The sequence below is a fragment of the Mustela lutreola genome, chromosome 7 (assembly GCF_030435805.1).
Source record: "Mustela lutreola isolate mMusLut2 chromosome 7, mMusLut2.pri, whole genome shotgun sequence".
NCBI classification, from domain to species: Eukaryota; Metazoa; Chordata; class Mammalia; order Carnivora; family Mustelidae; genus Mustela; species Mustela lutreola.
In genome coordinates, this window is record NC_081296.1 from 31,082,074 (window position 1) to 31,109,651 (window position 27,578).

At 39.6% G+C, this 27,578-nt stretch overlaps 2 pseudogenes; one reads left to right on the forward strand and one right to left on the reverse strand.

The window, feature by feature from the left end:
* Nucleotides 1-4,736: 4,736 nt before the first annotated feature.
* Nucleotides 4,737-5,139, reverse strand: LOC131837095 (E3 ubiquitin-protein transferase MAEA-like; annotated as a pseudogene).
* A 3,111-nt stretch (nt 5,140-8,250) lies between these two features.
* LOC131837096 (small ribosomal subunit protein uS2-like) lies at nt 8,251-14,298 on the forward strand (annotated as a pseudogene).
* Nucleotides 14,299-27,578: the final 13,280 nt, after the last annotated feature.

Genomic DNA, 27,578 nt, shown 5'->3' on the forward strand with positions numbered 1-27,578 from the left:
CCCTCCCTGAGGTTGGACAGGTGGGACTAAAGGTTCTAACTTCCTAATCACATGGTTGATGCCTCTGGTAAATAGCTCCCATCCTTAGGGAAACTAGTAGCTTTTCAAAAGTCTTTTTATTTTCCCCCACATAAAAAAAAATATACTTATATGGTGCTTAACCCTTGGAAATTCCCAGGAAGACTTTTTTCTAGGAACAGGACAAAGAGCATACATATATTGCTTATTATAAGTTATAATATCACATTTACCTTCTGGGAACATCCCAAGTCACTTGAGACTCTTTGAGGCATGGACCATATACAAAGGGAGGGAAATTCACTCACTTCTCATTTGACAGAACCTAACTTCTGCATTGTTATCCCCAGGGTGTTTCTTTTCCTGGACCATGGAACCATGAACACAAGCTAGGTGTAAGAATTAGTTGGAAACAGGACTGGTGATAGTTATATGAATGAGGGTCTTGGATGCCAGGATGAGGTGGTTAGGTTTTGTCTTGTGCCCACAAAAGATCTATAGATGATTTTGGTGGGGGGGGCAGCAACCTTGGCAATGCAAAAGAAGAAGCTGATTTGAGAGACTGGGCAAAAATTATCTCCTGGACTGAAAACTCACTCCCCTCCTCCTCTTGAGAAGAGAGAGATTAAAAGGGATGCTGGGTCATGGTGCTGAGAAGAGGAAGCACAGTGATAAAACTATGAATAGGCAAGTTGATAGAAAAAAAAAAAAAAACAGGTTTGGACACCAGGTAATAAGACAAATAAAAACAATAATATTATAATACTAGTTAATATACCTAGGCATTTGGATTCTAGAAATCCTGGGAAGTTAACAGTCTTGGCTCTAGCTATCTTGTTGAGGAAGGTAGAGCTGGGAAGAAAAGCCATGCTCACCATATTCCTCCTCTAGCCATTCTAATCAATTCACTCATTCTTCTGAACGCTTTACCGCCTTCCCTGGGTTGCTAGCTAGATCTTCCCAGACACTATGTCAGTGGCCTCCGAGATAGCAAGCGCTTCTTGCTCTCTCTGACTGTCTCTGTCTGTGCCCTTTCTTACTCTCTCTCTCAGAGCAAAGTCTCCCTATCCTGCTTCTTATCCTAAACCCTTTTCTGAGGAAGTTCTAGTCACTTTTTAGGGTTTCAGAGACTGTCTACATGCCCAAATAGGAACTTCTGGCTTATACTCTTTCCTCATGGTTCATAGTGAAAATTTCCATGGTCAGTTAAACATCACATTCACACCTCAAATGGGACATGCTCCCAAAGGAACTTACTATCTTTGCCTACTAAACCCAACTTTCCCTCAACGTGACTCTCTTCTATTTTCACTTCTAATTGTCCTCAGACATTACTCTGGGTGATGCTACCCACCCCATACTCTGAATTGACCCAGAGCCCTCAGGATGGCTGCCACAAACCCTGCCAATGCTTTCTGCCCCTGTCTCAGGCAAATCTGACCTTGTCACCCCTCACAGAAAACATTGGAATGGCTCTCTTTTGCCTAGAATAGTAATCCTCGACTAGTGGTGATTTTCCTTCTCTCCTCCCCAAAGAGATACTTGGCAGTGTCTAGAGACATTTTTAGAGGAACTGTTGCTATAAGCATCTTGTGGGGAGAACCCAGGAATATTGTTAAACATCCTATAATCATAAGATGGTCCTGACAACAATCATTCAGCCCCGGATAACACCAGCACAGAGGCTGGGTATCTCTGACCTAGAATTAAGCCCTCATGGTGCCCAAGACCCTTGCCGTTTGTGGACTGGCTCATGAATTTGCCTTGGTTTTGCCTTTTATGTCAGCAACGTAGATTTTTCTTGTAGTTCCCACAAGTGGGTGCCTGTTGGGTCTTCTCTTGTGACTATGCCCTGTAGTCTCCTCTGTGTGCATTGTCTTTTCCTTTGCTTTTTGCATGATGAAATGCCTCCTACAGCCTTTGAGACTCATTTCAGATGATACTCTTGCATGAAATGTTCTCTGACACTCTAGTCACCTGGCACCCATGCTGGGCTCAGGGTCCCCTGGCTCCCCTCCCCACCATATACCTGTCTTCCAACTAAACTGTGATATTCTTTGTGATGGGATTATGCCTTTTACAAATCTGGTTGTGTCTCTTACACCAGGCATACCATAGGCCTTCAAAATGTTGATTAGATTTGTTGATTTCAGTTCAATGATGACTGACTGAATAAACGAATGAAAAGATGAAGTGAATGAAACCCCATATTGCAACATCTATGTCCAAGAGATTTTTTATTTTGTGGGACTGATGCCCCAACAGTGGACAACTTACATTAAATAAGTAAACAATAGCAATATAAATTGGAAACTAGTCCTTTATTAAGAAAATGTTGTCAAGCTGTAGGATATTTTGTTAAATATTATCAAACTTTATTAAATAATTGTCAAGTACCTGGAAACTGTCAGAAGGAAGAAAGTACATAGGGTACAAAATGTGACCCACTTGGAAATGTCAAATGATTATTATATATTGCTATAAATCATTATAGATCTTTGAGACAGCTCTTTGAGACTTCAAGATACTTGAGCTCCAGGATTCAGGCTCAGTTCTGCTAACAACCATCTGGTGGTCCTGCACAAAGCCCTTCATTGTTCTACTGTTCTCATTTGCAAAGTAAGGACTTCATAATGATGTAGTTTTGGAATATAGGTGAGGTTTGGTTGGATGAGATCCAGAGCCAATGGCCAACAAAGAATTCTTGTGACAACTTTGGTGCAAAATGGTGGTTTCACTAAAGCACTCCGGGGACAGGACCCAAGAGCAGAAAGGGCTAGTGCACCGGGGTTTTTGAGGGGTGGCTGATTATATATTTAGGAGTTGGGGGAGGTTAGGAAGAGAAAGGTTTGCAAGAGGATTTTCATATGTTAAAGAAGAATGGCAGGATTATCTAGAGCCCTTGCCATTGTCAAGTTAATGTTGTTTTTCCTTCTAGCAAGGCATTAAGATAGTTGGAAGCTTCCTGGAGGAAATGTCACACATATCCCACCCAAGAGTGAGGGAGGGGTTTGTGGGATGTCAGCTTATGCTTTGTCCTCAGTTTGGCTTCTGCTCCTTCACTAATAATATTGAGGATTCTCATTGCTTTTTATTGTATTAAATGCAATGGTTCTTATTAAGGACATTGCTTTTTATACATAAGTCTGTTTGTGAAAGGGGCTTTCATGTGTTTACCCATTGCTATAATGTGTAGAGAGACAGCAAGGATGTTCAATTTAATCAGGTGACACAGCCAAAACTAAGCTGGTATAAGTGGCGTATCATAGACAGGGAAAATTAAGTTATGTGACTTTGTTGGGATCACCAAGGAGGGAATACATAATTCAAGCAACCAGGAAAAAAAAAAAAATCCATCCCACTCACAAATGGAGAGACCAGCTTTGTTTTTATACATGACTGGCTGGATTGAACATACAAATGAAAGTCAGACAAACTTGTAATCAATTTTGAGACCCTCAGTGGCAGTAGCTTGTTTCCATTTTATCTTTTGGAACTAAGTTGGCTTGCCTGGAGAGAGCAGCAGTGAGGAAAGGCCTCTGGACTCCATGTCTGTGTTGAACATGATTACGTGTTTCCTTCCCAGTATATGTTGCACAGAAGACTTAGTGTGAGATGTTCAGTGGAAAATAAAATTCTAGGGTTGAATAAATGTGAGAGATGCTGAAAAGTGAAAGATGCTGCACACTCTATTTTTCTCTTGCAAATTCCCAGTGTTTGTTAATATGGTAAAGACAGAAGTCCTGCAGCAAAGGGACCTGCTAAGGTATTTACAAAGCAGTTCATATAAATTAGAGTTTCAAAACCTCATCTGTCAAGTTCTACTCAAAATCTGTTAACTCTTTGTTACTCCAAGTACGGTTATAAGCATAGAAATGAGGAATATATATTTAGAAATTTTTATAGAAATGTGACACACAACAACACTATGTGTCATCAGGGGATTGTTTGTTAGTGAGCAGATATGGACCAGTTCAGGAGTTGGGGATGAGTTGTTTGCCTTGTGAGCTGTAGCCATATGCATAGGGACCACGTTACAATGTGCAAACTTTAAGGGTGATTTTTCAACTACAACTCATGCTTATGCATCCGAGAAAATGGAAGTATTTCATCCATAATATCTTTTTTTTTTTACAGTTATTATGATTTTTTTTAAGAAATAGAAAACCCTTTAATTAACTTGCTTTACGTTTACAGTTTATTAGCTAATCGACACCAACATGCAAAAATAAGTGCTAAATACAAGCCTCTACAGTGTGGTTTTGTGTAAATTACAATGATTCATTTGATTTGAAAAGTAATCGGTGGTTACTTCAACTGAGTCACTAGTTTCTGCAAGGAACAGCATTCCATCTGCAGTTGTGGAGCCAAAGGAAAGGACTCTGCAGAACCTGGTCCCGTGGATTTCCACGTGAATACCTTCTCAAGCAGAAAATAGGGCGGGAGGAACGCCGGGATGTTGCACGTAGCACACCCTAAGCCGCACCCACGCGCAGGGCTCTCGGAGAGCGTGTAGCCCCCGGGAGCGTCTCCACCACTGTGGGCTAGTCTAGACTGCGGTGCCACCCCTCCCCGCTCAGGCGCCACGGGAGGGAGCTCTATTGTCGTTCACTGATCTTTGGTCACCAGAAACAGAAACGCAGGCGGACGGGGGCGTGGGCAAGGACTGGGGCACGGGCTGGGGCACGTGGGACCGCTCCGCCTAAGGATGTACACCTTCAGGCTAGTGAGAAGTGAAAGGCTTCTTTGGTTCTCGGACAAATGTCTTTGTCATCTTGACAGATGGCATGAGAGTTGTAGCCATAGCTGTAGCCGTTAGGCAGCCTCAGGTTGCCACGTCAGGGCCAGGTGGCTCTCCATCATCGCGTCCCGAACTCTTGCAGAGCAGGCAGGAATTGGTGCAGTGGGCCATGGGCAGGGGCTGCGCTGCTAATTCAGGGAGTGGCTGCGCTCAGACCAGTCAGGGTTCTTGGAGCTGGCGTCCTCCTTGGAGCACTGTGATGTCTTTATCACCAAGAAGCTTGCCTACAAAGTGAGGGTGAACACAGAGTTTTCCCCAGCTGGTGCAGCCAGTAGTTGTGCAGGAACTGCTGGCTCAGCATCCACCACCGGCTGGTCCATGTAGGGCCAAGAGGTGGCTGTCTGGCGGGAAGGTAAGCCTGCCCATGACCTGCTGCACCTTGGCCAGCTGGCTCCCTTCAGCCTGACCATGCCTCGTGGCGTCCAGTCTCTAGTTCTGTCAGATGAGTTCAAACAACTCCTGAATATTTAGGCTGAACTCCAGGCAGCTCTTCACGCCACTCTGGGTACAAGCTTCCAGCGTCGTAGTAGCCTCAGCACAACAGACGCTCCACCATCATGCGGTCAGGGCGCTTCCCCTTCCACAGCGGCTGCCACCAGCTGGTTGCTGTTACTCCTTGAATTGCTCAACCCTGCGTTTGCATAGCTTGGTGCTCTCAACCTTCACCTGAATGGACTCCACCACCTTTCTCTTGAGGACTAAGCTTTTCCCATGTGCCATCCAGTAGGCTGACCATAGAGTCCCCAGTGGGCAGCCGCTCAAGACCTTTGCCAGCTAAGCCACCACCATAAGGATGTGGCTCATCTCCGGGACTATGTGTTTTTGAGCAGTTTGAAGGCGTTTATTCAGTGTTTTGTAGGGCACCGTGAGGATCAGGTATGCCTGCATCTTCAGGGTCTTGGAGAGCCGAGCTGCTGACTCCTACACTGCCATGCTTAATCCACCAAAACATTAGCCACAATCATTGTAATTTAAAACCAAACCAGAGTCAGTGTAACTAAGTGAAATTTGTTTTATTTAATTTTAATCCTAATTTGCTGACATTGGAACAAGTATTTCGAGGTTTGTTTTTTTTTTTTTTTTTTTTTTTGTAACTAAGACAAGACACACTAAGTAAGATGAAGTGGGGAAGATGGAAGTGGTCTGAGATGATGAAGACCAAATGAGTCTGTTCTCGTACTACTTAGAAGTACTATTCCTTGTGTACTGAATTTGTGGATTCTTCCTAAAGTTTCTTTCTTTCTTTCTTTCTTTCTTTCTTTTTTTTAAATAGAGGTGAAAATCACGGAGCATTAAAGTAGCCATTTTAAGGAGTACTGTAAGGACCTATTTAGCTAGAGCGACTCCATCTCTGGTAAATAGCCATTTTGTGGCTATCAGACACATGAAAAAATATTCATCATCACTAGCCATCAGGGAGATTCAAATTAAAACCACATTGAGATACCACCTTACACCAGTTAGAATGGCCAAAATTAGCAAGACAGGAAACAACATGTGTTGGAGGGGATGTGGAGAAAGAGGAACCCTCTTACACTGTTGGTGGGAATACAAGTTGGTACATCCACTTTGGAAAACAGTATTTCCACTTTGGAAAGAGATTCCTTAAGAAATTAAAAATAGAGCTTCCCTATGACCCTGCAATTGCACTCCTGGGTATTTACCCCAAAGATACAGATGGAGTGAAAAGAAGGGCCATCTGTACCCCAATGTTTATAGCAGCAATGGCCACGGTCACCAAACTGTGCAAAGAACCAAGATGCCCTTCAACGGATGAATAGATAAGGAAGATGTGGTCCATATACACTATGGAGTATTATGCCTCTATCAAAAAGGATGAATACCCAACTTTTGTAGCAACATGGACGGGACTGGAAGAGATTATGCTGAGTGAAATAAATCAAGCAGAGAGAGTCAATTATCATATGGTTTCACTTATTTGTGGAGCATAACAAATAGCATGGAGGACAAGGGGAGATGGAGAGGAGAAGGGAGTTGGGGGAAATTGGAAGGGGAGGGGAACCATGAGAGACTATGGACTCTGAAAAACAATCTGAGGGTTTTGAAGGGGTGGGGGGTGGGAGGTTGGGGGAACCAGGTGGTGGGTATTATAGAGGGCACGGATTGCATGGAGCACTGGGTGTGGTGCAAAAACAATGAATACTGTTACGTTCAAAAGAAAGAAAAAAAGGAAAAAAATAGCCAGTTTGTTGTTTGTGCAGTAAACTTAAATTGACTCTCCCGCCAGAGAAACTTACTTAGAAGCATGTCCAGGAAACCAGTAAAATATTATCAGGCTAGTTCCTGATAACAGAGCCCAGAATACAAGGACGAGTCAGGCCCGATGGAGACATCTAATCAGTATGAAGTACTATTTGTAACAGTGAGAAGGTCCGCCCAAACCAAAATGACTCCATCTTGGGAAGGACGACCATCTTATTATTCACACTGAATATGTTAATAGACTAAACCTTCCCAGAAAGTACTGTTTGTAACAGTTCCTGGTATAGGGTATTCTTGAATAACTAGTCACCAGACAAGATGAAACTAGCCAATCAGCAAGAGACACACAAACCCAGTGGGTTGAGATACCAAGATATGGGTTGCAGTTTTACGCAATAAAATGTAGCCTGTAAGATTGGGAGGGGTCTCTTTGGAGGCGGCCCTGACTGGTCAGTCAGTCGGGTCAGCTGGGGGTGGTCGATCTCTTTGGAGACGGCCCTGGCTGGTCAGTCTGACTTCTAATGCTTGGAGTAGTATAAAGCTTTACATAACTTTAACTTTGTTTCAGTCTCGTTCACCTGGCCAATTAGTCTGACTTCTAAAGCTTGGCACAAAATAAAGTTTTAAATAACTTTCATCTTGTCTCAGTCTCGTTCCTTTGATAATGGACCCAACAGTATCATTCACTTCATAATGTTTTACAACCTGAATTTGCTTTTGTGCCTGTGGTTGAAGGTGAGAGAGCAAAACCCTTGGTGTGCTCTCTGCAGAGATACATTGGCTAGTGAAGCAAGGACAAAGTAAAAAATTTAAGTGATTTCACATAGGAAATGAACAATTGGGTTAAAACAATAAAAAATTAGAGAAAAGTATGGAATTTAAGGGCAACTGTATGAGATGTTTAATATTATGCATCAAAATATTACACACTGGTACTTTGATGGCTTCTAATAAAGCTGAACTTCCAATAATACCCATGAAAATTGCATTGGTATGGTTCCTTTGAAATGCTGGGTGAATGTGACGCAATTGGTAGATGTTCAATTGAATATGATGGTGGTATGAAGAAAGAACTTTGTCTTTCACCTTCATTATTAATAAACACACAAGCTCTGAAATGCAGGAAGTCACGAAGGATCACCTAGTTAACAAAGGTGGTTGGAGCGATTTAGTTTTGCACAGGAGGTTGTTCTGATGTTGAAGTGACAATGACAGGTAGCTATTCTGGACCAGGTATCAGGTAAGTCAACCCATGGCTTTTTTCCCTAAGTAAGTTTTTGCTACCTCACAAAATGTCTGCACATTAAGTAATGTATTTATTTAGTTAGTTTTATTATTTATTTTTTAGATTTTATTTATTTATTTTAGAGAGAGAGAGGGAGCGTGCATATGTAGGGGCAGAGGGAGAGGGAGAAGCAGACCCCCGTGCTAAGAGGGGAGCCCATTGTAGGGCTCGATCCTAGAACCCTGGGATCATGACCTCAGCCAAAATCAGACCCTTTACCAACTGAGCCACCCAGATGCCCTCAAATAATGTATTTAAAGATGGGCAGATTGATTAGAAAAATAAATCCAGTTCTCTAGCACTTCCAGTATCCATGTCCTTTGCAGGCCATCCCGAAAGGAAATGGACTCCATTTCCCCCTCTGTGAATCTGGTTTGGCTTTTTACATGTGTTGGCTAGCAGAATGCCGTGAAAGTAAAGGCGTGTTAGTTTTGACCCTAAGGCCTCACGGAGCCTTGCCTGCTTCTCTCTTGGATCCCTGCCAAGCCTGAGCTAGTCTAATGGATAATGAGAGGCAGAGGTCTCCATCACCTGCGCTCTGCCAATGGCCTACCTGCTTCTGGAAAAGTGACACTCCCTGGCGCAACCACTTCCACACCGAGCAGCCTGATGTTAGCAGCTGCCCAGGGAAGCATAGCCAAGCTTGACGGAGTCTGGAGCAGACGCCAGAAGTGACCAGTTGACCCAAAGACATGAGAGCAGTCATCAACAGTTATTGTTTAAGTCCTAGCATTTTTGAAAATGTAGCAAAAACTGTGAATTATATAAAGGCATAGCTTTGGGATGATTCTTTTTAGGGTGTGCCATGAAAAGTGGATCATAAAAAATCCTGGTTTTGTATATCGGTGTGTGATAGTTAAAATTCTGCCAAGAATGTTTAAACTTCTGAACAAACTTGAGTGTGTTTTTACGATGAGAAGGCAGTTTGGTTCCAACTTTTTCTGTGATGTAAACGGGAGAGATGTGCCCGCTTGTCTGTTATCTTCAGCATTTTCCATGATCCTAATGCTTATCTGCAAGGAGGAAAGGCAATATGGATTTCAATGACAGATAAGATTGAAGGGCAGAAGTAAAATTAAGAAATGTGGAGGAGTAATGTCTACTAATTGTGTATAGTAGGCTTGTCGGAGTTAGCAAAACAAACAAACATATACAAAGTACCCAGTAAATTTGAATTTATATTAATAACAAATAATTTTTAGTGTATGTCTCAATATTGCACAGGACATACTTACACTAATACATATATAAACTATAGTTACATAGTTGTTCTGAAATTCAATTGTAACTGGGACTCTTGCATTTAATGTGGTAATCCTATTACATAATTTAAATCGCATTTGTAATTCATCACTTACAATTCTGGCTTTCCTTGCATTATTGTTGTACATCCTATGGAGAACACTGGCAAATATTAAGGGTGTCTATCTTGGAAAAAGTCATGTCTGCTGAGTGATACATTGTGCACATATACATGGGTGTCAGTTGACTCAAATAGAAATTGGGGTCCAGAATGATTAAGGGGGAAAAGAAGTGAGCAAGAAGCGAATGAAGTTTGTTTAGTGTGACAAATAAGCTGGAATTCAACAGGAGTACTATAAGGGTGCCTGGGTGGCTCAGTGGGTTGTTTGCCTTTGACTCAGGTTATGATCCCAGAATCCTGGGACTGAGTCCTCCATCTGGCTCCTTGCTCAGCCAGGAGTCTGGTTCTCCCTCTCCCTCTGTTGTGCTTGTTCTTTCTCAAATAAATAAATAAATAAAATCTTATTGTCAAATAAATAAATAAAATCTTAAAAGAAAACAACAAAGGGGTGCCATAAAGGAACACTCCTTATTTTTAATTAGGACAAAATTAACACACATGCACGTACACACACATACTCACACTTTAGCAGGCATGCACATGTGATATACAGATTTCTTTTTCTTGGCTTAGAACATATAAAAAGAATTCTTGTATTGAATGTAAGGTCATCAGTTTTCATTCTCTATGTTGAGATTGCTCTGGAAAACAAAACAAAACAAACAAACCACGATGTTCTTAAAAATAGTATATCTATTCTCAGAGGCAAAGTACTCAGTAAAAAAACTTATCTTCAGCTATACATTTTAGCTAGTGTTTCCAGAAATTTGAAACTGAACCCCACTGGCTCAAAGAGAAGCTGAGTACCCACAAGAAAGGACCCTATGACACCATGGCAAGGGTATATGGTAATGACATGCACTCTTTTTCCCCAAAGACACCATGGCCATTTTTTCAGGTGAACAGCTGCTGGGAAATTGACATGTCTAAGTCATACCTGCTTCCTGGGGGCTACTTGCACCCAGGGACTGGTCCATAGGTGGCTAAAAAATCCCAGGTTTCTTGCCTTAGAGGTGGAGTGTACTGAGGCATTACAGTGCACTTGCTCCCTCTGCCCCTTCTAGAGTCCCTCCCTTTCACAGGCTCCTAAGAACACTTGCATTGAAAATCCTGCACACGTTCTCAGAGCCCGTTTCCCAGGAAACCTGACCCCATAGAAGCACACCATTCTATAATCATTTAATGATTCTCCCTTGGACCAATAAAGATTAGGAGTTATAGTTTTATTTTCTCAGCAACTGGTAATTTGAATGAAATTGTTTAAGGATATTTGTTCATCATGCTGTTTGACTCAGAGGAGTAACTGTGGGGTCTATCTCAATAATAAGCTTGAAATCATTAAACACCCTGCCTCACCTTCTGATTTCTTCACAATCGGTATCTAACCATCCTTGAGATAGAGCTCTGTCTAACAGGAGCAAACACAACCTTGGTTTACTTACTGCTGATTTACTTACTGAATAGAAGGAGGTCTGAGGCAGGAATAAAGGGAGAAATAATGAAAACAACTTCCCTCTCTCCTTCACAGAAGATGACAGACTATCTTCTGCTGCTTGAGTTAAACATTGGCCCACTGTGGGTACAAACACACTGGGTCCCCTTCTGTGGGCAGAAAGAATGGAATGGGGCTGGCTCTTGGTTGTGGGGATATGTTGTTTTTCCCAAGGTGGGGGATGGGATTGTGATACTTAATATTTTCTTTAGGCGTTTAAGCAGTGTTCCACATTTGGCATTTCCTAGAGTTCCCAACTACTTACTTGTGTGTTAAATTTCCATTGGACACTTAAAACTGGCTATCATGCAGATATTCCAAACTCAGCATGTTTGCAAATAAACTCAAGCCTTTTGCTGCTGATTGCCATCTTTGTTTATCTTGTATTCTTATCTTAAAAAAAAATTAGTTAACAAATTTTAAGATTACTTATTTGAAAGAGAGATAGTGAAAGAGAGCATGAGCAGGGGACAGGAGCCAAAGAGGGGAGAAGCAGGCTCCCATTGAGCAGGGAACCCAATGCGGACTCCATCCCAGGACCCTGGGATCATGACCTGAGCTGAAGGCAGATGCTTAACGGACTGAGCCACCCAAGCATCCTATCCTTTTTATTGTTGTTGTTGTTTGTTTGTTTAAGATCCTATATTTCTTTCCACACTACCCAGGGAGGGGTCAATACAATGTTGTTTTGTGTTCCCATCATAACTTAAAGGGAAACTTTCACAGTGTCTGGAGCCCTTGATGTTCTGCAAATGAAGAAGGATATCCTCAAATTTCTTGCAGCAGGAACCCACTTAGGTGGCCCTAACCTTGACTTCTGAATGGAACAGTGTATCTACAAACGCAAAAGTGATGGTATCTACATCATAAATCTGAAGAGAACCTGGGAGAAGCTTCTGCTGGCAGCTTGGGTCATTATTGCCCTTGTAAACCCAGCTGATGTCAGTGTCATATCATCCAGGAATACTGGCCAGCAAACTGAGCTAAAGTTTGCTGCTGTTACTGGAGCCACTCCTATTGCTGGCCTCTTCACTCCTGGAACCTTCACGAACCAGATCCAAGCAGCCTTCTGGGAGCCCAGACTTCTGGTGGTTGCTGATCCCAGGGCTGACCACCAGCCTCTTACAGAGGCTTCTTATGTTAACCTGCCTACCATTTTTCTGTGTAACACAGACTCTCCTCTGCGCTATGCGGACGTCGCCATCCCTTGCAATAACAAGGGAGCTCACTCAGCGGGTCTGAGGTGGTGGATGCTGGCCAGGGAAGTCCTGTGCATGCATGATACTATTTCCCATGAACATCCATGGGAGGTCGTGCCTGTTCTCTACTTCTACAGAGATCCTGAAGAGATTGAAAAGGAAGAGCAGGCTGCTGCTTAAAAGGCTGTGACCAAGGAGGAATTTCAGGATGAATGGACTACTCCAGCTCCCAAGTTTACCGCTACTCAACCTGAATTCACAGAATGGTCTGAAGGCGTTCAGGTGCCCCCTCGCCCCGTGCCTATTTAGCAGTTCTCTACTGAAGACTAGAAGGCTCAGCTGGCCATTGAAGACTGGTCTGCAGCTCCCACTGCTTAGGCCACTGAATGGGTAGATAAATCATTGAATGGTATTAGCAGCTCTTGCACAAAAGCAAACAAAATAGAAATAAGGTTGATAGAAAAATAAACAGTAATTAAAAAAAAAGGAAGAAAAAAGAAAAAAATTATTTTTAAGTAATTTCCGTACCAGTGTGGGTTTTGAACTCACAACCCTAAGATCAAGGGTCATGCTCTATCAGTTGAGCCATCCAGGGGCCCCTTGTGTTCTCTTTCTGGGTTGCTAGTGCCTATACTCATCCTGCCCCCCAAGTTGGAAATCTGGAACTTATTCTTGATCCTCTCCTCTCTCTATCCTTTTCCCAAATTCCATGTAATCAGTGGTCCAGTCTATTTACTCTCACTCCTCAATGTCTCTGAAATACATTGTTTCCAAGCTATCCTCAGAGCCATCATAAATTTTAGGACCTCATTCTTTCATGCTTTGACTGTTGAAAGAGCCTCTTGCTTGGTCAGTTTATCTATAGGGGCTTCCTTCTAACTCTTCTATCTGATTCTGTATTCCCTTGGTTTGGTATTGCGGGATAACATGGACCCTGAAGGCTGACTACTTACTCAAGTGATTTTCAAAATGCGATCCACAGAGACTGGAAGAAGTCTCCTTTCACTTTAGAATCAAGCTAGATTTTAAGCTTGAAGAAAGGTATCCTCTGCTTTGGAGAGTTTGGAAACTTGTGATGCAATACTATTTGTATTTCCCCAAACACCCCCAAGTTGCTTCACAAATATTTTCTTTTGTCCATTGGTTCTTTCTGTCTGGAGCAGTTTTCACTGCTTTTATAACTTGATATATTACTGATTATATTTCAAAATGAGGCTTGGAAGTCACCTTGTCTTTGAAGGCTTCCTGAACTCAGTGGTAGAGCTCATCAGAGGCCACCACAGCTTTATCTTCTACCATTTGGAATTGAGAAAATCCATGACTTTTCCAACTCTGCAAATCCATGACTTTTTAGATTCTATTTCCTTTTACTCCTACTTGAAAATTGGCCAATTCCTTTCTGAGTTGCTTTTTTTTTTTTTTTCTCGTAAAAATGTACTAACTGCAACCTATAACAACTATCATAGACTAGTTCCATTTTCTAACCTCTTCCATTTGAATTATAAGTTCATTAAGCATATGATCTGACTTCTGAGTTATGGCAAACAATGGTTTTATAAGATATTTTGCTACTGTATTATGTAGTTTGTGACCTTTTTGGCCTCCAATAATAATTTTCTCATAAGCATGCTGCCTGACACCTAAGTCTATACCACATATTATAAATTCTTCATGATGTCCCCAATTCTGATACTAATATTTTGTATGGTAGATTAGGTTTTGCTATGGTAATAACTCCAGAAAGTCATGGTTTAAAGAAGCAGATTTTTCTTTTCTTTTTCTTCATGGGACATGTCTATAAGTGGTTGAGTCTCTATATTGTCACTTCTTTCTCCAGACCAACAGGAATGTGCCATCTGCAGTGTGGATGGTTTCTGTGGCAGGGTGCAAGAGTCCATGGTAAATCTTAGTCCTTAAATCTTCTGCCCGGCAATGACACACATAACTTCTGCTCACACTTTTGTGGTCAAACATGTGATGTGTCCACATCTCATGAGTGGCAAGGTAGTGGAAATAAGGTCCTGTCTCTGGAATGGGGAATATACGATGTTCTGAACTCATGGCCACCATGGTACAGTTCACTGAACCTTGAAAATATGCAAGAATTTAGCAATTCATGTATTCTCTGCTTTTTAAAAAAAGTATTTGTTTTTAAATAATCTGTATATCCAATATGGGGCTTAAACTCACAATCATGAAATCAAGAGTTGCATGCTTTGTCAATTGAGCCAGCCAGGCACCCGTTGTATATTTTCTTTTCAGAAGACCTTTAATTGTTAGACTATTCTTTATTCACTTTAAATTATGATTTGGAACTCATTTACCTGTTTCTAGTTTGTCTAGCTTTACCATTAGCCCTTTAACAAACATGCTTATGCATATTTTTCTGTCAACATTAAGAAGTAATGAGAGCTCCCATACATTGCCAGAGGGAATGTTTAGCTGTTTAGAAAGCGGTTTGGGAGTTCCTAAAAGTGATAAATAGAGTTTCCACATGACCCAGCAATTACACTTAAAGGTAATTGACTAAGATTTGAATACATGTGTCCACATAAAAATGTGCATACAAATATTCAGGGAAGCATTATTCATAATGTCCCCAAAGTGGAAACAACCTGAAAGTCCATGAAGAGATGGAAGAATAAACAAAATGTGGTCTGTCCATATGATGGATTATTAATTCAGCCTTAGAAAGAAATGAAATACTGATACATGTTACAATATGCTGAACTTCAAAACATTAACCTGAAATAATGAACATACTGAGCATAATGAAATAACCAGTCATGATGGACCATATTTTATATGATTCCATTTATATTAAATGTTTAGAATAGGCAAATATATGCAGACAAAAAGTAGATTAGTGGTTGAGAAGGGCTTGGGGAGATGTAGGTAGGGAGAGTGATTGTAAGTGTGTATGGTATTTCTTTATGCACCAATGAAAATGTTCTGGGATTAGATAGTGGTGGTTACACATCTCTGTAAATATAATAAAAACCATTGGATTGTATGCTTTGTTTATTTATTTTTAATTAATTAATTTTTTAAAAGTAGGCTCCTTGCCTAACGTGGGGCTTGAACTTATAACCCTGAGATCAAGAGCTCTATGTTCTATGGACTGAGACAGCCAGGCATCCCTTGATTACAAACTTTATGGTATGTGAATTATATCTCAATAAAGCCATTATTTAGAGAAAAAGGTAATCTGGTGTGTAGTCTTCATATCGTGAGCAAGATGAGACTGTTAATGCACTTCCAGGCACCCCTGTCCCCATCCTTGGGTTTATTTAAGGGCCTTTTATTTAAGGGCCTTTTATTTAAGGGACTTTTTACTTCTACTGGTCCTGACCTACATTATCCTTCTAAATTCATAGGTCTGCAATGGGAATAATGGGGCATCTAACATACAGGTGTAGGATTTTAAATCTTCTCCATAACCAGTGATACCCACTTTCAAGATACTGTTTGCGAGAACATATTGAGAAACCAAAGCAAGAATGACAATTGTAGAATCATTTCTGTGGACGTATTCCTTAAAGCCAGGATTCATCTGAGCAAATGCCAAATGCTAACTCTGTAGTTGTGTACACATATTACAAAAGAGGAAAAACATCCTCTGTGATTCTAAACAGAGTAGAGGGGAAATATGGAGAGGAGAATATGTTGTTTGAAAAATCATATTTCAGCTTACCATTGCTTTCATTTGTTTTCAGTCATAGTATTCATTTAGATGTCCTAGATAAATCAAAGGAGGGCATGGGTTATTTCTGTTTGTCCAAAGGGCTCATGGGTCAAACTATTTTACAATTGCATTTGGTCTATTGTGTGTGTACCTACAAATGTGTTTAACGTATAAATGTTCTGCTCTCTGGCTAGATCACATCTCCAGTGCACAGGAGGTCATGTCTTCCATGTCTTCCACAGGGGGTCCTGGAAAGCATGGTATATATTCATGACACAGCCTTGGCTTCTTTGATTGTAAATGCTGGATAATGGCTATCTCTCTTACAATCACAAGCAATACGGGTGAATTTAAATAAGAATATTCAAGAGGATGTGAACAAAATCCATGAGATTAGTCCCGAGTTTTTCAGTGGTGAATCTTCACTGAGAAGAAATAAGTGAGGAGGAGAGATTTAGGATTTGGTTGTGGGGACTCCTGCTGAAAGCCATTCAATGCACACTTCACCCGCAGGTGTGGCAAGGCACACAAGTTTATGGAGGAACAGCAAGCATGGAACAAGCAGGTGTCCAGATCTACAATGAATGGTAGTATCTCCATACCCCTCATGGGTTAGCTTGCTGAGTAACATGAACTCAGCCCTCAGCGGCAGAGACAGCCACAACCATTGTGGCCACGCGGTCCTGAACTATGTGGGTGTTGCTCCCTGTCCTGGGATTCTCCTCACTTCCCAGTTTTGAGGAAAGCTTGTGGCTGAGCCCACCGCAACCAGTTCAAGTAAAGGCTCAGGATGACAAGGATCAAGGTGAATTTGGGCCTGTGTTAAGAGCTTTCTTGCAGGTCTGTTCATTGACTATGTGAATAAGTAAACCTTGAAAGTTTATATTGTCATAAAAATATGACACCTGCTACATTTGAATTTCAGATAAGTGATAAATAATGTTTTGGTCTAAGTATATCCCATATACTTCATATTTAGCTGAGTGTCCTATATTTTATCTGGCAACCCTAATTGGCTGGTATTTCAATCTCAGAGATAGCATGCAATCATAGAGTTAAGTGGAACTTTTAAGCTTTACTTATTTACTGCATTACATTAGTTAAAACATATCTGAACTGCTCTTATCAAGATTAGATCCTACCTCTCTTAAAGAACTCCTTTACTTCAAGGAAATTCTAGCATCTATTCTAAATCCACTCTTGAGGTATCTTTAATCCATGTGCCTGTGTGGTGAATATGTGTATGTGCAAGTGTATGTGTATGCCTGTGTGTGCTCATGCACATGTGTGCATATGCACCCTAGGGCATGTGTGTGTGTATGTTTGATCACATCTGTGTGGCTGGTCTTTGCATCCCTCTGTAGAATAAAGAAGCATATGCCTGCAGACCTGGATTAGGCCCTATGTCAGACTTGACTTCTGTCATTTGTGAGCTCTGGAATTACCGGTGAGTCATAAGGCCCAGCAGAATAGGACACTTTGTAACAGTTATAGAGAATAGAAGATGATCTTAACAAAGACCTATTTATTCCAAACTCTCAGGCAAGATCTCTTCAAAAAGAAAAATGAAAGGCAGGATGAATAAAATATGCCAAATGATACTTTTAAAGGCAGAATCATGTTTCTCGCACCTTAGCATATAATCTACCGAACTGAGATGTCAGTCATTATAAATGCATGTGATCACTTTTTTTCTTTTTGAGGTGTATGAACCTTGGAAAATGAAAAATGAAAGAAGCACTCAACAACTCATGCCAGGAGTCTGTTTATAGAGAAAATTTTTTACGTGTTGGAAGTATAGCTACCAGCAAATGTGATAGGTTATTCCTACATATGGAGAAAGAAATGTGTATTTTGACCTTCAAAGGACAAAAAGGCACTTTGTGGCCTTATCCAATTTCATTGCAGACATCTATGTAAATTATGCAACTTGCTCCTGAGAACAGCAGGGTGGTCTCTTGGTACCTTTTCCCCTTGATTTAGTTTGAAGATTAAGATGTTGATGCAGTTGAATGGAACCAACTTTTTTTTTTATTATTATCTGTTTCAAATTTTTATCAATGTAAATTGTTTTCCCCAAAGAAGGGAAAAAGAGTGATATAAATCCTTGGCTGGTTGCCATCAACTCTGCAGCTATTTCTGTGACTTTCAGTGCAGTGTGAGGTATGCATGTTTACGTATGCATGTGTCTCCTTTTCCCTACCATTTCTGGTTAAGTTGCATTTAAAATAAGAGGACCTTTTTGTTGTTGTTGTTAAATCCAAGATTATGTTTCTGCCTTGAATCTATGCAGAAGCAATTCTTCATTCTTCCTGCATAGACTCTGGCTTCAGTGATTGATCTCCTCCAGGATAGCCCTGTCTGGCATTCTGAAGCCCCTTTCCTAAGCTGGACACCATGGCTCAAATGCCAGCACACTCAAAAGGAAGAGGGTGTATGACTGTGTTAAATAGCAAAAAATCAACTAAGAAAATTTAAAGATCTAATTGGTTTTTATTCCACAATTCATGAATTGGGCAGTATCCCATATAGCAATAGAAGGGGGTTCTGAAGGGCTGTACCAGTGGCAGGTTTCTTAAAGGCAGAAAGGTAGTTGGAAAAAGAAATTATTGGTGAAGAATGAATTGTCTCAGGCAAGATCACCCTCGTAAGGGAAATGGAAGGGGTCCACTGAGCAGGTTATTTCACTAGTGCTAACCATGTAATTCCACGTTGACTGGCTAAAAGTGGCGTTCCTGGGGAGCTGAAACTGTAGTTAGGTTAGGTATAAGTCTTGGTTTGCTGATGTGAAGCTTATCATAACTGACACCATTATTGGCCCATGTTCTATTTTTTAACAGTTATCCCCCAAACCTCTTTTTTCCTGGTATTCAATAATCTTTTATTTTACAGACATTTGCTCAAGACCAGATATCCGCTAAGCTCTGGGTTATAATAGTGAGAGGATCAAAGACTTGACCCTGCCCTCATCGAACTTACAGTCACGCAGAAATAGACATGAATTCAATAATTGCACAAATAGTTTTTGCTCTGTAGCAGATGGACCTCACTTAGAGGTGCATGACAAACATATTAGGGAGCTCAGAGACAGCTTCCCTGAGAAATGTATAATTAGCTGGATTGTGAAGGAGGATGATTTAGCTTGACAAAGGCAGGTGGGGGTGGGACAATATTACAGACTATTTCACAGAATATGCATAGAACACCTACTAGGAGAGAACAATGTGTTGTTCAAGAAATTGAAGGAAACACAGCATACCACAGCAAAGAATGAGAGGAGCCTGGGGCAAGTTGAGGCTGGAGCCTTTGGCTGTGGCCAGATTATGTAGGATTCTGGGACACATGAAGGATTTTGGTCTGGGGTGAGGATTGATTTGTGGGCCGTTTGCTTTTGAAAGCCACTTTGGGTGGATTACTGTACCCTTCTAGCTGTCTATTTATCTTGGTCACATACAGCATCACAATTGACAGCCTGGTATGATGTGCCCTTCATCTGTGGTGATAATTCAAATTTCACAATCACCAAAGTGAAGTCAAGAGAAGGCACAGGGAGACCCGTCAGAAAGATGTTTTCTGATAAAAGAGGATAATGACTTCACTTTTCCAGCAAGCTTCGTTTTTTTCCCCTGTAATTAAATTCCTGTCTGGTATAACTTCCCTTCATCTTAAATAAGTCCGTTTAAGAATTCTTGATGTTAGCAAAATATATGTTTATAAAAAATAAAAAATTAAAAAAAAACCCCGAATTCTTGATGTTAGCAACAACTTCGCTGCACTTTTGTTTGTTCAAAAATGTCTCCTCCCTTTAAAAAAAAACAAACAAACCAGAACTTGACTGTTTTTTCTTTCAGCACTATAAAGATATCATTACATTGTCTTCTGGGTCATATTTTTTTCTGATGAGATGTCAGTGATAATTCTTAGTGTTCATCCTCTGCAGGTGGTGCATCTTTAATTTCTTTGTTTCTTAAATTGCACATATGAGTGAATCAGGGTATTTGTCTTTCACTTATTTCACTTAGCATTATACTCTGTAAATCCATCTGTGTTGTTGCAAATGGCAAGATTTCATTCTTTTTTATGGCTGACTAATATTCCACAACAATAATGTTTCACATCTTCTTTATCTATTCCTCTATGCAGGGGCCTTAGGTTGCTTCCATATCTTGGCTATTACAAATAATGATTCAATATACATGGGTGCATGTATCTTCTAAAATTCATGTTTTTGTCCCCTTTGGATCAATACTAAGTAGTGAAATTACTGGATCATATGTTAGTTCTATTTTTAATTCTTTGAGAAACTTCCATACTGTTATCCGCAGTGATTGCACCAATTTACATTCCTACCAACAATGCACAAATGTTTCTTTTTCTTCCACATCCTTGACAATATTTGGAATTTCTTTGTTTTTGATTCTGACAGGTATGAGGTGATATCTCACTGTGATTGTGATTTGCCTTTCCCTGATGATTAGTGTGATGTTGAACATCTTTTTTATTTTTTATTTTTTTTTGTGCCTGTAGGCCCCTGTATGTCTTCTTTGGAAAAATGTCTATTCATGCTCTTCACTTACTGTTTAGTTGAATTATTTGTTTTTGTGTGTGTATGGTGTTATGTAAGATATTTACCCATTTTGGATATTAATCCCTTATTGGATACATCATTTGTAAATATGTTCTCCCATTCAGTAGCTTGTCTTTTTGTTCTGTTGATGGTTTCCTTCCTTTTTATTTTGAAGTAGTCTCAATAGTTAGCTTTTGTTTTTGTTTCCTTTGCCTCAGGATAGGTATCTAGAAAAATGTTGCTATGGTCAATGTCAGAGAAATTACTACTTGTGTTATTTTCTGAGATTTTTGTGGTTTCAGTTACCACATTTAGGACTTTAATCCACTTTGAGACTATTTTTGTGTATGATATAAGAAAGTGGTCAATTTCATTCTTTTGCATGTTGCTGTCTCATTATCCCAACATCATTTGTTGAAGAGACTTTTCCCCCCATTGTATATTCTTGTACACTTTGTCATAGATTAATTGACCGTAAAAGCGTGAATTTATTTCTGGACTCTCTATTCTGTTCCACCAATCTATGTGTCTATTTTTGTATCAGTACCATACTGTTTTGATTCAGTATTTTTTTTTTTGCATGCTTTAGTTAGAATAGCTTATATTAAGTTGTCTTCAAGTTCACTAAAATTTTCTTATGTGGTGTTCCATCTTCTTTTAAGCCCAGATGGTTAATTTTCATTTCAGACATTGAATTTTCAGTTCTATAGTTTCCAACTTCAGTTTTATAAATTTCCAATTTTTACTTTCTATTTCTCCTCTGAGATATCCCATCTGTTTACTTATTCTGTCCACCTTTCCCTCTAAACTCTTGAGTATATTTTTAACATGTGTTTGAAGATCTTTATTTGCAAAACTCATTATATATCATCTCTGGGTATATTTATATTGACTACTTTCCCACACTCCTGTTTTGGATTATATTTTCCTGCTTTCTCGTATATCTAGGAATTTTTTATTATATGCTGGATTTTGTGTATAATCCATTATGGGTATCAATTATTTGGATTTATTTTAAGGGTATTGACTTTTGTTCTGATAGGGAGTTAATTTAGTAACAGTTAAGCTTCAGTCATTAAGGACTGGCTTCAAGCTTTAATGGGTAGGTATCACTTACAAGCAGGCCCGGAATAGCAGGGTTAGATCCATGTTTCTCATCAGTGGCACTATTGAATTTTAGACTAGATTATTCTTTGCCAAGGTAGGGTGGGGTATATTTTGTGTATTATAGTATGCTTAACAACATCCTTAATCTTTATGCACTAGATACAAATAATCTCCTCATAGTTTTGACAAGCAAAAATATCTGTCAACATTGCTATATGTCTCCTGGGGAATAAAACTGAGAACTAATAAAGTTGAGAGCCATTAGGTTAGAATAAGGCTATACCATATTGGCCACTATCCCTTGGTAAACTTTATGGGATCTCAATGGAATGTATGGTATGTGTAGCAGAGTCTCACTGCTCTGGATATTTGGAATTTTGAAGTCTCCACTCAGCTCACAACCCCTAGCAGCTGTTCTTTGAGAGGCCTTATGGAACCTTATTATATGCACGAGTAGCTTAAAATTTGGCCAAAAATGCAAGGGAGTCTTCATGCAGATATATAGAGCTTTCTCTCTGTGACGTCTCTTTGCCCCTATATCCTGTCTGCAAATTCCATCCTCTTTAGTGGCTCAGAACTTTTCTCTTTGGGCTCTCTTCTCTTAGAAATTTGGTAAGTGCTTCCAGGCAGAAAGTTGAGATAAAGTTCACCATGTGGATTTTCCTACTCTTCAGGATCACAGCCCTGTGCTGCCTGCTTCTCAGTGCCCCAAAACAGCAGCTTCACATATTTTGTCTATTTTTATAATTGTTTACAGTGGGAGATATTCTGTCATGGGCAGTTACTTGGTTATCTCTTCACTACAATGCCGTATTTATCAACTGATTATTAATTATTTAAGTGGGCACAATTACTATCATGCATGAATAGAAAAAGATGTGACCAGTACAAAACAAAACAACACTTAACAAAAAAATCCAATGTTTTTTATGTATGGGATACTTCCAATGAACAACTTTGACATTTAAACCTTTTTATTTTAGATTTTGACTAATCCAGGAACTGGAAAGCATGGCACTATAACAATATGATTGTTATTTGTATGCCCTGAAATTAACATGTCTATTCAGTTACTTATCAGATGCTCATCACTGTAAGGAAACAACTCATCAGATAACCCAAACTTCTTTAAATGAAGAAATTGAAGCCCAATGAGGGCAAATGATTTGTCCTGCACCACACAGATAGATAGTAAATCTTAGAGTTGAATCTTGAAGCAGGTTTCTTTCTCATCTCAGCTTACCACAGTCAGACTCTGGACCTCTGGCTCTTCCTTTCCTTACTCACAAATGCACTCGGGATATAAAAAGCTAGGTGTATCCTCTTGTGACCTATCTGTCATAGCCACTAACTAGGAAACAAACGGGTAAGCCCTGATGTGCTGCTGAGCCAACTGCTCCATCCCAGGGAATCCCAAGGGCCCTAGACAAATTGAAAGCATAGCTCCTGGCTGGGTTTGCCAACACTGTTGCAGAACAAACTTGAGTAAACTCATCACAAGAGAAGCCAATAACTCAAGAGATAAGGGTTGGGAAAAGAGAAGGGAGAAATTCACACTGGGTGCCAGCAGCCAGGGAAGGTTTCAGGCCCAAGCCTTAACAACTAACTTCTCTGCCTGCAAGATGGACAGCTAGAGTATTAGAGGGAGAAGTCCAGGGGGTTATATGCAAAAGAGCAAGCAGAGAACACATGTCACCAGTGGGGGTCTGGATGTTCAACATGAGATCATGGTCGGGGAAGGGGGTGTGAAGGATAAAGTCTTTTAGGCATTCTATTGCTGTTACAGCTTTTCTGGTCTGGTTGTTGGAATGTTCCAGTCAGTGTAAAACATCAGTGTAAAAGTCAGTGCTTTAATAACAAATAAGAACAATGGATTTTAGTTGGAGCATGAGTTAAATGGTCTTGTCTACTTCCAATTTTAACTTTTGTGGTCTATCGTTGAGGAAAAGGGCCCACAAACACTCTGTTCACTTTTAGTTTCTTTCAGTAAACTTCCTTTAGCGAACAGATAAACTGATATAATGGAAAGAATTTTGGCTTGCAACATAAGAGATACGGAATCTATTCTTAGGGCGATCACTGACGGTTCCATGATCTGACAAATTGGATCTGACTGCTCCAAATTTCAGTTTCCTCACATCTAAATTAAGGAATGGGGTTGTATCATTTCTAATGCTCTTACAATTATAACATTCAATAGAATATTGGAGCATGGGATATACTTACCTCTGTGACGAAAGTCATAAATGCTGAAGGTAATTAGCATTGTGTTTCTTGTAGGGTTCCTGTTCCAATTTCAGTGTTGAAAATATGGGGAATTGAGCAGTTCTTGGACATCCAAAGGGGTGACTGAGAATTCAACTCAATTCTGATACTATCTGCCAAGAGAAAGCCTTGGATTCTATAGATTAAAAGGCTCAGTCCTACAAGACTGTCCCTCCAGCTCCCTCTTCAGATACTAGTCAAAAGTCCTAGACAGTTACCTGTGCTTTTTGACTGACCAGCTAAGATTGGAGGTTCCAACAACCTCCTCCTTTGGTTCAATTAGTTTGCTAGAATGGCTCACAGAACTCAGGGAAACACTTACCTTTGCCAGTTGATTAATTGATATGGTAAAGAATATGAATCAATAGCCAGATGAAGAGATAGAGGGTGAGGTCTTGAACAAAGGAACTTCTGTCCTTGTGGAGGTTGGGGCCTAGATTTGTGGCACATGGAAGCATTCTTGTTCCCCAAATGTGGAAGAACTCCAAAAAAAAAAAAAAAAAAAAAAAAAAAGACAAAAACCTATCCTCTTGGGTTTTTATGGAAACTTCATGACATAGCTATGATTGACTAAATCATTGGCCATTGATTGACTCAAATTCCAGACCCCTTTTCTCTTCCCTCCTCAGTGAGGGTAATGGGCAGTGGGACCGAAAACTCCAACACTCTAATCAAAAAGTTGGTCTTCCTGGCAAATGGCCTCTTATTTCTAGGTGGGGTCTAAAAGTCATGTCATTAAGATAACAAAAGACATTTTACCACTTTCAATACTTAGGAAAAACCCTGGGTTTTGGGAACCCAGTGAGCCAGGAACTGGGGATGAAGACCAGCTATATATGAGAAACATATTTTGATCATTTGAATGAGCAAATATATGTGTGTGTGTGTGTGTGTGTGTGTGTGTATAATTTGTTATAAATCATAATTCCTTAGTGTTTTATCCTTGTGTGTATTTGGGGAGAATAAGTAATATTGTGGACTTTTAGAATAGTTAGGGATGTGTCTAAGAAAGCTGACAACATGTAATGTTTAACAAAACTATTAAGACAGTAAATCAACATGACTAAGAGACACTGTGCTATTTTCCCATTTAAAATCTAAGTTTTAAGTTTTTAACTGTAAGTGAACTGTATAATGGTAAATAGGGTTTAAAAATACAGTTAAAATCCTTTTAGTCATCTTACTTCTTCTTTTTTTTTTCTTTTTTTTTTATGCTGGGTTACCTTTGCCATAAAAATGGTAGATCATGTTGACAATACTGGTGAGTTTAGAAGTGTTATAAGTGAGGTTAGAGGGAGAAGCAGAAGCAGTGTGACTGGAATAGAACATTGAAAGATAAAATATAAAAGAAATGTTCCCTTTATATCTTGGTGTTTCATTTATGAGTTATTTCCCCAAGTACTTCCAGTAGATGTAACTCTGTAACTTTCATATGCAGCCTAGCAGTTAATATAAGCTTGTCTTCTTCAGTGTAAGGGATAGATTTATTGAGCTGATAATATTTGCTCACTCTTCTTTTCAGTGATGATTTATTTAAATTCTCCAACTAATTTAAATTTAATAAGAAAGGAACTTTGCACATTGCTTTATTGAAACTAGATTCATCATCTTTAAAAACACTGCAGCATTCAAGATTAGTGCAAAAGTGCCAATAACTGTTACTGGATTTAATTAAAAACAACAAATCATTTGGTCATTGGTAATGGATGTTCCACACAACCCATTGGATACATGGCTATTTGAAGAGCCAACATTTTAATCTTAAAACATCTGATTAGACAAGATCATCGAGCTGATGGATATTCGATAAAACAATGGGTTTCCTTTAATGTGGGGACCATAAGGGCTGGCCGGCAAGAGGAAAGATGGAGTTGGTTTATGTCCCCTTTAATATGCAGTGTTAGAGGAAAAAAAAAAACCAGGATACATTTTCTGGATGAAGGTCAATAACAGAGGGGGTTTCCTGGGGAAGCCATTTACTGCTAATTATAGAATGTGCCAACAGCTCTCGGTGGTGCTATCAAGTTTTTACTGAGCTCTTTCATTCAGGGCAAGCAATGGACTAAAAAATGTTGAGATTTATGTGTAGCTATTCATAGCATAACTATCATTCATCTCTTGCTTGGAAATTTCAGAAGCCACAGACTCTCATGCATTCTTTTCTTTCCCTTTTCTCTCTTCTCCCAGTTGACTTAAGGAGCAGCTTATGACCTGATTATCTCAAGAATTAGCAAGAGAAGGCCATGGTGAATGAGGGTGCTTGTTATCTACATACAATGGCCATAAAAGACACATTTTCTTTTGAAATAAATGAGATCTTTAGACTACTTGCATTAACAAGTATTTCTATAAATCTGCAAAAGAAAATTATATAATGTCCACAGAAGTGTTTTAGAAATAGTATATATGCATTATCTATCTATATGTACTATACACAAAGGTAGATTAATTATTTTACTTCAATTGGATCTTACAGAGATGTTTTGCTAATGAAGCTCAGGTAAACTAGCCAATGTGCACATGACTATTCTTTGTAGCAACCTTTGGCAAGCTCCATCTGAAGTATGTACTTGTGAGTAGATGTCTTAGAAGAACTAGTTTAGAGGCATACAGGTGATGCTTGTCTTGATTATCCCAAACACCATTTATCAGTGCCTACCTTTCATTTTACCTTCTTAACCTCAGATACTCTGTGTACCATGTTTTTTCCTGTTTCCTTCCTTCTGACAAAAGCTTAATTATGAATGTTTTAGTATCTGCTGACTTATAATCTCTCTTAGGGATATTCACTTTAAGACTAATATATAATTGTAGAATAAATGGTGCCATCTTTAAGACACTGGAGGTGTTTTCCTTCAACTATAGGTAAGGTATAAGGGTGAGAGGAATAGAGATCAGTTTCTCATGAACCAGAGAGTAACTTTCTCCTTCCGGTCAGTGTTGACTCCAAAGTCAGAATTCCTTTCTAAGACATAAACTGGAGTGCTTTGTACCTCAAGTGTTTGTTTTTATTTCTACAAAGATATATATATATTTTTGAGTGACCATCATTTACTTATAATGGCAAATGGCTGAAATGTGTGAATTTTGTTGACCCCACTATTCACGGTATGAGGGTGAAAATAAGCCACTTAATATTAGGATGCAAATGTCAATGTAAATCTGAAAGAAAAAATGGGGACTTGGCTTTTGCAGGAAGCTTTTTGTTAATGCTGAGAGTTTATAACAAAGTCACAGTTCTCTTTTTACTTGGGCTATATAATTAGAGGAAGTGAATTACGGCAGATTTCCTGAGCAGGACTAAAATTTATGATGGGGATTCAGAGGGCAGCATTGGAGATTCATGGGTTTCTAAATGTACAGACTGTATTCAGCATCTGATACTGGTCTAACAGTATTTTTTATTTTATCTTTTGTAGCTTATGGTCTGTAATTTTGTTTATACTTCCTGCCAAATGTAGCATTACAAGGGTTGAACATTACATGCTCAGTGATTGGAAAGGCCAAAGAGGATAGAACATGCACATGAACTCTTGATAACACTAGAATGAAAGAAATACAGGGGATCGGAAC